The sequence below is a fragment of the Brassica rapa genome, chromosome A09 (assembly GCF_000309985.2).
Source record: "Brassica rapa cultivar Chiifu-401-42 chromosome A09, CAAS_Brap_v3.01, whole genome shotgun sequence".
Classification (NCBI taxonomy): Eukaryota; Viridiplantae; Streptophyta; class Magnoliopsida; order Brassicales; family Brassicaceae; genus Brassica; species Brassica rapa.
The window spans coordinates 8,916,646-8,925,558 of NC_024803.2; the positions used below are offsets into that span (position 1 = coordinate 8,916,646).

Below are 8,913 nucleotides of genomic sequence, written 5' to 3' on the forward strand. Positions count from 1 at the left end.
TGTTGGGCTCTCTAACTATCGTTTTACCTTCAAAAAACTTCTTTTTCTATCTCTTAAGATTCGAGGAACCCAAACAATCTGCTGATTAATGTTTTTAACCATCTGGTTAAATATACTAATAATAAAAAAATATTACATAAAAGATTCTAGAACCACTCTTGACCATCCTATGAAATCGAAGATCTCTTGTAATATTTTTTTTATAATCTGTATAATTTGTATTCATATCTCGTGGTATAAAAGAATTAATTAATGTTTTAGTCAAACTATTAGAATAAAGGGTTTTCATAATTTGACCATTGTTAATTTTGATAAATTTAGTGGCATAAACATATTTATAAATAGTAATCTATTCAATTAAAAGTATAGTTTTACATAAATATAAAAATATTTATAAATAGTACGTGGGATATGTAAGCAAGTTAGGACATCTGCATCATTGAAAAACTAAATAAGTCTCTTAGCAATATTATTTTAATTTTAGAATTTCATTTATTTACTTTTGTAAATAGAGCCAACAAATAGTTAACGTGTGGCATTTGAGTCTTCTAATTTGTTAAATAATCTTATTAAAAAACCATCTCTTATCTCTCTCTTTTTTTTCATTTTTTCTTGTTTGTATATTCATAAAAGACTACGTGATATTCTCGTTGCAGATGATCTTTTTTGAATTCGAAGATGATAAAACATAATAATAAAAATTCTCAATGGATGAACATGAAACCTGAAGATAAAACAATACACTGAAGAATACATCATGATTCATTAAGACTATTTCATAGTTTTTGTCTAATCAAATATATCAATTTATTTAGGTTTTAATCTAAACCAGTATTTTAAAATAGGAAAAATTACATAAGAAATTCTCAAAATGACAACCATTGACACTTTAAACTTGTAAGGCTTTCAACTAGCAATGCCTTCGAGTGGGCAAATTTAGTAATTCAAAACTTCAACTTGATAATATTTTTTTACACAACCATTTTCATTAACGGAACAATTAACTCCATAAACGGGTTTAGTCAACTCCGACATTGACAAAACAATGTTTTTTTGCTTAGTTAAAACGGCAACGTTTGAATTAAAAAGAGGTTTTCATTTTAAAGGTGGAAATTGATAAACAAAATCTCCAAATTTAAAGCTAAAATTAGGGTTATTTACAAATCGAAAGAGACAGAGAAAAACGAGGGTCATATATTTTGTTCGTCGAGAATAGTTGGAGTTGATATGAGGTATGATTGTTTCAGCTTTAATGGTATTCGAGATGATGATTTAGGAAATTTCTTGATTGTTCTGAGATGTTATGCTTCATGATATTGAGATGATTTTGATTTTGAAGTTTATACTAGTCTTTCTTGTTGCTCTGTTTACACGTTCAAGCCAGTGGGACTGAAGTGAAGACAGATGCAACTTATCATTATGTTCGCGAACTATGTTGTAAGGAGAAGCTTTGGAAGCCTTATGAAATTGGATGGGAGAATTTTAAAGCCTTCATTGTAAATAAGAAAATTATGTCGTCAATTGCATTGATTTGGTACAAGCTTCCAAGCAAAGAATTAAAGGATCTAAAGTATGTGTTTGACACGATGAATGACGATATGGTTGAGCACAAGCTGCAAGGAAGGAATGTGGTGAAGTAGATGTGTTTTTGGAACAAGACTGCTCAGCTCATTCGCCAAACACCATTGATTTTTTGCCAAGTAGCCAAAGAGAGGATAAAAGAGGTGCAAATTTGATAGAGAGAGGGATTTTGAGCATGATGATTAGAACGAAGTAGAGAATGGTGATGAATGTGTAAATAGGCTGAGAGAAGATGATGACGGTGAAGAATCCAAGGATGAACAACCAGTAGCTGAGGAAGAAGATGAAATTCAACAAGAAGCAGATTAAAATGACGATGGAAAGGAAGTTTTAGTATACGCATGAGATGATGCTAATGATGAGAGGTTTAAGAGTGTCTTTGAGGAAAGTACGAAGTCAACAGCTGATTTTAAGGCATCACAAATGAGACATAACAAAGGAATTTGAGAAGAAGCAAGGGAAGCAGCAGAAAGAGATGAAGAAGATAGGTTTGGGGATGTGAAATATCCAGATACACCATTAAAATCACAAGAGGAATGAGATCAAAGGATGTCTAAACGAAAGACTAGAAGTAAATCTAAGTTTCATGGACCTTTGGATAAAGAACCCTACATCTGGTTGTTTCAAAATTTTGATAGTGGATTGGAGTTTAAGGATCAGCTGCTTCAATACTCACTTAACACACAATATGGTGTTAAAATGGCGAAGTCAGAAACAAGTAATATGCAGTTTGTTGTGTAGAAAAATGACCTAGGAAAATTTTATGCTCAGTTAAAATATCTATCAATAAATGGTGAATGTGTGTCACAAAAATCACAACCATGAGAAATCAAGTAAGGTCTCAATACTGAAACAAGGAGAGATTGCAGCACTGTTCAGAGAATAATTAAGAAGAAATATAAACATGTAATCAGCTGAGATAAATGACATTATAAAGGAAAAGTTTAGCATTGTAGTACCTATTTGAAAGTGCTATAGAGGAAGACGGATTGTGTTGCACACTATCCTTAAAGCACAAGCCATTCAATTTGGAAAACTATGGGATTATGAGGCTGACCTACGAAGAAAACATACATGTTTCATCACAGAGCTGAATACTACTAATATGAATGGTTTGCCTCCATTTGACAGCTTCTACATCTGTTTTTAAGAATTTCGAGAGATTTGGAAGATATGTTTTAAGTTATTAGACTAGATGGATGTTTCTTGAAATGAGAGTTGAATGGAGATTTACTCTCAGATGTTGGTAGAGTTGCTGATAATAGGATGTACCCTATAGTATGGGTAGTTGTTAAGGGAGAAAACAAAGACACTTGTGGTTGGTTTATAAAGCGGCTGAAAGCGGATCTTGGGTTAGAGATAGGAGACAATTACACCTTCAATTCTGGCAAGCAAAAATGGCTTGTACTTGCAGTCGGAGAAAAATTACATAATGCATCAAATGTGTGCACATCACATATATGGAATTTGGAAAAAAATCATTCTCTAGGTCTGAGTACAATAATTTGTTATGAGGAATTGCTTACAAATACAATGTTGGTGAATATAAAGAGAATATGGGGATGATAGAGGTATATGACAGTGCAGCTCACGCCGCACAACGAAGAACTGAACTAGAGAAGTGGTGTAGAGCTTTCTTTTGTATCGATTCTCGCTGCTATGATGTACACAACAACCTCTCTAAAAAGTTCAACATGACAATAAGGATTGCGAGATCAAAATATGTCCTTTTTTTGTTAGAAGATATTAGAAGACAAGCTATGCGAAAGATATCACGAAGATTTCTTAAAGCACATAGGTTTGATACCATGCTAACACCAATTACTATGGTATTGTTAGAGAAATCAAGGGTTGAGAACAAATTCTGCACCACTATAAGAAGTTCTTCCACATTGTATGGGGTGAATGAGTTCAACCATGGCTACATGGTTAGACTATCAACACACAAGTGTGCTTGTAGGCGCTGGAATTTAGCTGGTAAGTTGTTGATGTTTTTTCCATTTTTCTTGTGTTGATGTTGTAATAATTCTAGTTGTTTAGTTGTTAGGTGTACCATGCAGGCATGCAATATTGTGTGCTCGGTTATAATAAGGGATAATCCTATGAAATATGTGTTTGCTTATTACCACTTAAGGGTCATGAAAGACACATATGCTGAGAATATCAAGCCGATTAATGGTGAGAAGCTGTGGAAGAAAACATGGAAAACACCAGTAAGAATTTTTGAGTTTTGGAAGCCTTGAGGTCGACCAAAGCTGCGTGATAAAAAAAGCCATTTGAGAAGCCTGGAAAAATTATAAGACATGGTCGGGCAGTACATTACAATAATTGTATACATGTGGGACATATCAAAGTGGAACCAGAAAATTGCAGTAGAAGGTCCAAAAGACAAAAGTGTACGACCTCGTAAAGCTCCAAGTGAAGTATGTCGTTGGTCATATATGGTACTGAGGTTTTTATGATTCAATATTAATTTATCTTCTTGCATATTAGGTACCAAAACGGCCTACTAAGCCAAGGAAGAGGAAAAATCCAACAACTGTAAGCAGTCTTCAACCAGTATCATGTGCTGAATCAACTTCCACATATCCTACAACATTAAGTGCGTTTGAACAGATTAGCTTATCAGTGCAACATGTGAAAAATGTCAAACATAGACTATCGTTGAAGATAAACAAAAGTGGACCAATTCCAAGAGGTGTTGGCGTACTATATTGTCTATATACATGGATCGCATTTTTGATATCATAAACAACAGAGCTTATGATACCTCAGCTCTCCCACCTGAACCCCCAAAATTATCATAACTTATGTTTTTGTACTTCTTAAATCTATTTTTGTGTTTGTGTGCTTTTAAGATTTTATGTGTTTGTATTTTCTAAATATATGATATTATGTTATTTGTGTGCTAAGTTTCTTCTTTTTCTTTGAGTATCAAGAAACATTAAAACATTTCTATAAGAATATTTCAAATAACCACCAAACATAAATGTAGTTTGACATCTATCCTATACTAAAAGGTGAATATGGAGTGTTTCTAGCCTGTCCACGTAAGCTAATATATTTGACCAATCAAACACAAGTTTTATGACATGTCATTAGGTCAACACATTAACATTTGGCAAAATCGATTCCTTTCTCTTTCTTCTCAGTTTCTCTGCAAAACCTATTCTCAACTTTTGATTTTCTATTCAAGAGTCCACCTATTCTCAACTTTTGATTTTCTATTCAAGAGTCCGCTCATTGATTCCTCTTCCTTTCTTCTCTCCTTCTCTACAAAACCTTTACCATACCCAAGAGTCACTTTTTTAAAAAACTTCAGGCATGTGAACTCTTATTATGTAGTCGACTTTTGTGTGGTTCTCTTAGAAATCCTATTTCTGGATTTATGATTCTGGAAATTGGAATTTTGTTTTTCGTAGTTGTAAGATGGCGAACAGATGAGAAATCGGTTATAGGCGTTTCAGACAAAAAAAAAAGAAACAAGAGAAGGAGAATCACGATAAGTTACAAAGAGATCTACATCTCCTTATTTCCCATGTTCTCCTTTAATACCCTTTGAGCTTCATAATTCCTCTGTCAGGACAGAGACAAGAAAACAAAACGGGGTTATCTGGGAAACATCTTGAGTTTACTACAACCAACCGCAAATGAACATTACTGGTCACATCGATCTCGGTAGAGTCCTGAGAGGCCATCGCCGCGAGGTCATGGGGAAGACGAGGTGCGAGGAGTGGAAGCTTCGAAGATTACCACAGCGGATTCGTTCGGTGCAATTGTTTTGGGTGGTACCTTTGATCGATTGCACGATGGGCATGATCAGACTTCAAGGTTAATTGTTGTTTTCTCTCTGTGATTTCTGCTTATGAATCAAAACTAATTTATTGACAATATTTGTTTGTAGGGATGGAGAAATTAGGCGGTTGAGCTAGCCATGGATCGAATAGTAGTGGAAGTATGTGACAGTGCGATGTTGATGAACAAACAAGTAAGCCATCTCTCCCTCTCGAATCTGTTATCATCTTTCCCTTTTCGCCTAGATTAGTTTAGCAACCTACACCGTTTGATATTAGCAACTCATTCGAGAACAAGGAATAAGCAACTTATGTGAGATTCTGCGTCTCTCTATTTTTAGAATTGATTGTATTTTGAGTTTTTATCTTGGTACTGAAAGTGTCTGTGGTTTAAAGCTGAAATTGTTACGCTTTGTTGATGAGCTCGAAAGTTTCAAGGTCTCAAAGGCATTATTAAAGAGTTCAGTTCCACTACTATGTGAGATTCGAGTCTAAGTCCAGTGGCCTTAGTTCTTATCATGAGTTGAAAAGATGTGTTCTTGCCGTTGATCTTGGTGCCATGTGCTTATGTATTCTTTTCACTGTGTTTGCTTTTCACAATCTTCTCAATGCAATTGCTTTTGTTAGAGAGAGATATAGTTGCCTGATTGCTCTGCCTATAGTTCCCTTACTACATTTTCTAAACCACTGAAAGGTGGAGTTTTCATCAAGTATGAATGAGTTAAATAGCTGCATTTGGGTTTGCTATGATAGATTTAGCCAAGTTCATGGTAATCCTACTGGTAACATGAAAAAAATAAATATGAATACTAATTAGCTCTTCGTAAACCTTATGTCTGTCAATTCATGGTAATGTCGATTGATATACTCCTTATTGTGGCTTTCATAGGAGAATGTGGGAGAGTTTTTTTTACTTAGCCGTTGATCTTGGTGCCATGTGCTTACGCCTGTAAAGCTCTCTTTCGCATTGGATGTGATGTGATTAAACACTTCACTGCCGACAGGTAATGTAGTTCAATGATGCCACGTAACTCAGTAGAAACATGTCATTGTTTTAGGAATACAAAATCTGTTTATTCACCAGTTCATACTGCCCATATTTTTTCAGTCCACGAGTCAATTGAGAGGAGCACCTGCTTCTAGGATTGTGTTTTACCCGAATGTCATAGTCAAGGTGACATATTTTCATCCCCAATGCATCGCCAAGAGCTATAAGAGACCTTTCGCGAATGGTTTCGATCAACACTGCTGTTAGCCATTGTCTTCCTCTATCCAGAGAACTAAGGCTTTTTTATTTATTTTTTTGTTTGGTTTTTTTGGTTTTGTTTTTATCTTATTCATATGTAACAACTAACCAATTCTCGGTCTGGATTTGATTTTTCTTTTTTTTTAATCCAATATTGTTATAATCAAGCAAGCTCGGTAGGCTGAGAGTTATTACATGCTATTTTACATAAATTATGCATGTTGCTTTATATGAGTAAGTAGTAGTTTTAACATATTAGTGAAAAAAATATTTACATAATAATACTAATCATAGGTTTTAAGGAACGGTTCAAATACTGAGGCCATATTGTTTTGTGATTTTATATTATTTTGACACTGGTGTTTTGTTGAAAATAAGACGATTTAAATAAATTTGATTTGAAAAATATACGTTCAAAATGAATCTCTCTTATCGAGATGCATAAAACTAATACGCAAATATTAATAAAATAAAAAAATTTTGTATTTATTCACCAGTGCCAAATAAAATAAGTTAATATTTTGGTGTTAATGTGTTGATAACGATTGATTTGTTCAACACCTTCTTTAGAAATCTAAAAAGTGGAGCGGTAGAGAGAAGATAAATTAATATATTTTCATTAAAATTATTGGTACTTAATTATTGAACTTCTGATACATTTATGTTACCAGGACAAGCTAACGAGTGACATACTGAGAACAATTAATAAATAATTATGTAATCGCGTCCAATTTTCAACCACACGAGACTAAAACCAAAAACATTCAAGCAATCACGGCCATTGTTGCACCCAACCTAAAACAAAAGCTGGTTGAAGCATGTTACAAGTTAGAATGCCAGTTACGTTAAGTTTCAGAATAGTAGAAATTATGAACATAGATATTGAACCTTAGATATAGACAAACGTTAAATTAAAAATACTTCGGTTTCATTGGATAACAATTTTTTTAAAAATAAATACTCCTAGACTGATGCTTATTCAAAATACATCACACTTGAACATAGATATTGAAGTTTATTACAAAACCAATTCATCTAAGCCACTTCAAACAAAGTAATGTACAGCTGTCGCTGACCTAAATATGATAAATTTGCAAGGAAAAAGATGAAGAAGATAATGAATGATATTTAAATTAAAAAGTCTACATTCAGGTAGGAAAAAAAAAACACAAAACAAATAAATCATCTATTTATTTTATTAATCGCACACTATAAAAATGTGAGTCAAACAATATTTGACATCCAACAAAAAAGAAAAAAACCAAGTTATTCATTATTAATTAGTCAATTAAACGTCAGTACAGTTAAAGAACAATATATTCCGTAATCTAATAGTTCATTATTATTTCACAATAAAAAAACTAAACCAAAAACATGAAATGCAACATAAAAAGCAAAAAATTAGGACTATCAAACAAGTAATAAAAGAAGGATATAAGCCTCAGATAGAGTGTATACGTAGGCGAAAATAATCGGTTTATGAGAAACTATATTTTTGCCATGTCACATCCTCTATTTGTTTTTACCAAATGATCCTTTAACTTTTTACTTAAACAATTATAACCGAAAATATTTTTGTAGTGAAATATATTATTTATATAAATAAAATTATATTTTTTTATATACATAATAGTTTGTAAAGAAATATTTAGTGTAAATAATATCATAATTTTATAAAACACTAAAATAAATTGGACTGGTTTTCAACTTTCACAAATAAAAAATATTATTTGTAAAGTTAGAAAATAATATATCAAGAATATTCTTTTTTAGTAGAGAAAATAGAAAAATACATCGGAGACAAATCCATCTCTAATGTGAAATTTCTCTATTTTAGAGAGAAAAATAGAAGAATACATTGGAGATGGTCTAAGGCATGACCGACATAAATGATCGAGGTTGAGATTTCAACTTTTCTGATTCTTAATATTCTAATGTTTCAATATAATTTGAATATTCCCATTGTTTTATAATATAATGGTTTAAAAATATTGTTTGTTTCACTATATAAATTTTTTTATATTTCAATGTAACTTTATATTTATTGGATATTGTGTCGCCAACTAAATTATGTAAATTACTGTATAATTGATTAAATTTATATATTAAATGACCGTTTTCTAAAGTAGTAATTTTTAAATATTACAGATTTTAATTAAAACTCATTACATTTTGAAACATATAGAATAATCTATAAACTAACTCTATATAGATATGAGGACAAAATTGTAAAGTGGTCTCACCTTGAATTTCTCTCATTCTGTGCATTTCTAATTAGAAGAAAATAACCAA

At 32.3% G+C, this 8,913-nt stretch overlaps 1 long non-coding RNA gene across 2 annotated transcripts; it reads left to right on the plus strand.

Moving 5' to 3' along the window:
- The first annotated feature begins 5,211 nt into the window (after positions 1–5,211).
- Positions 5,212–8,039, plus strand: LOC103838088. Of its 2 annotated transcripts, XR_001956121.2 has the most exons (4): positions 5,212–5,412; positions 5,501–5,569; positions 6,265–6,379; positions 6,484–8,039. It is a non-coding gene; the product is annotated as an uncharacterized LOC103838088 (long non-coding RNA). The 2 variants fall into 2 exon arrangements; XR_627039.3 differs by having other exon boundaries at positions 5,249–5,569.
- The last annotated feature ends 874 nt before the right edge of the window (positions 8,040–8,913 follow it).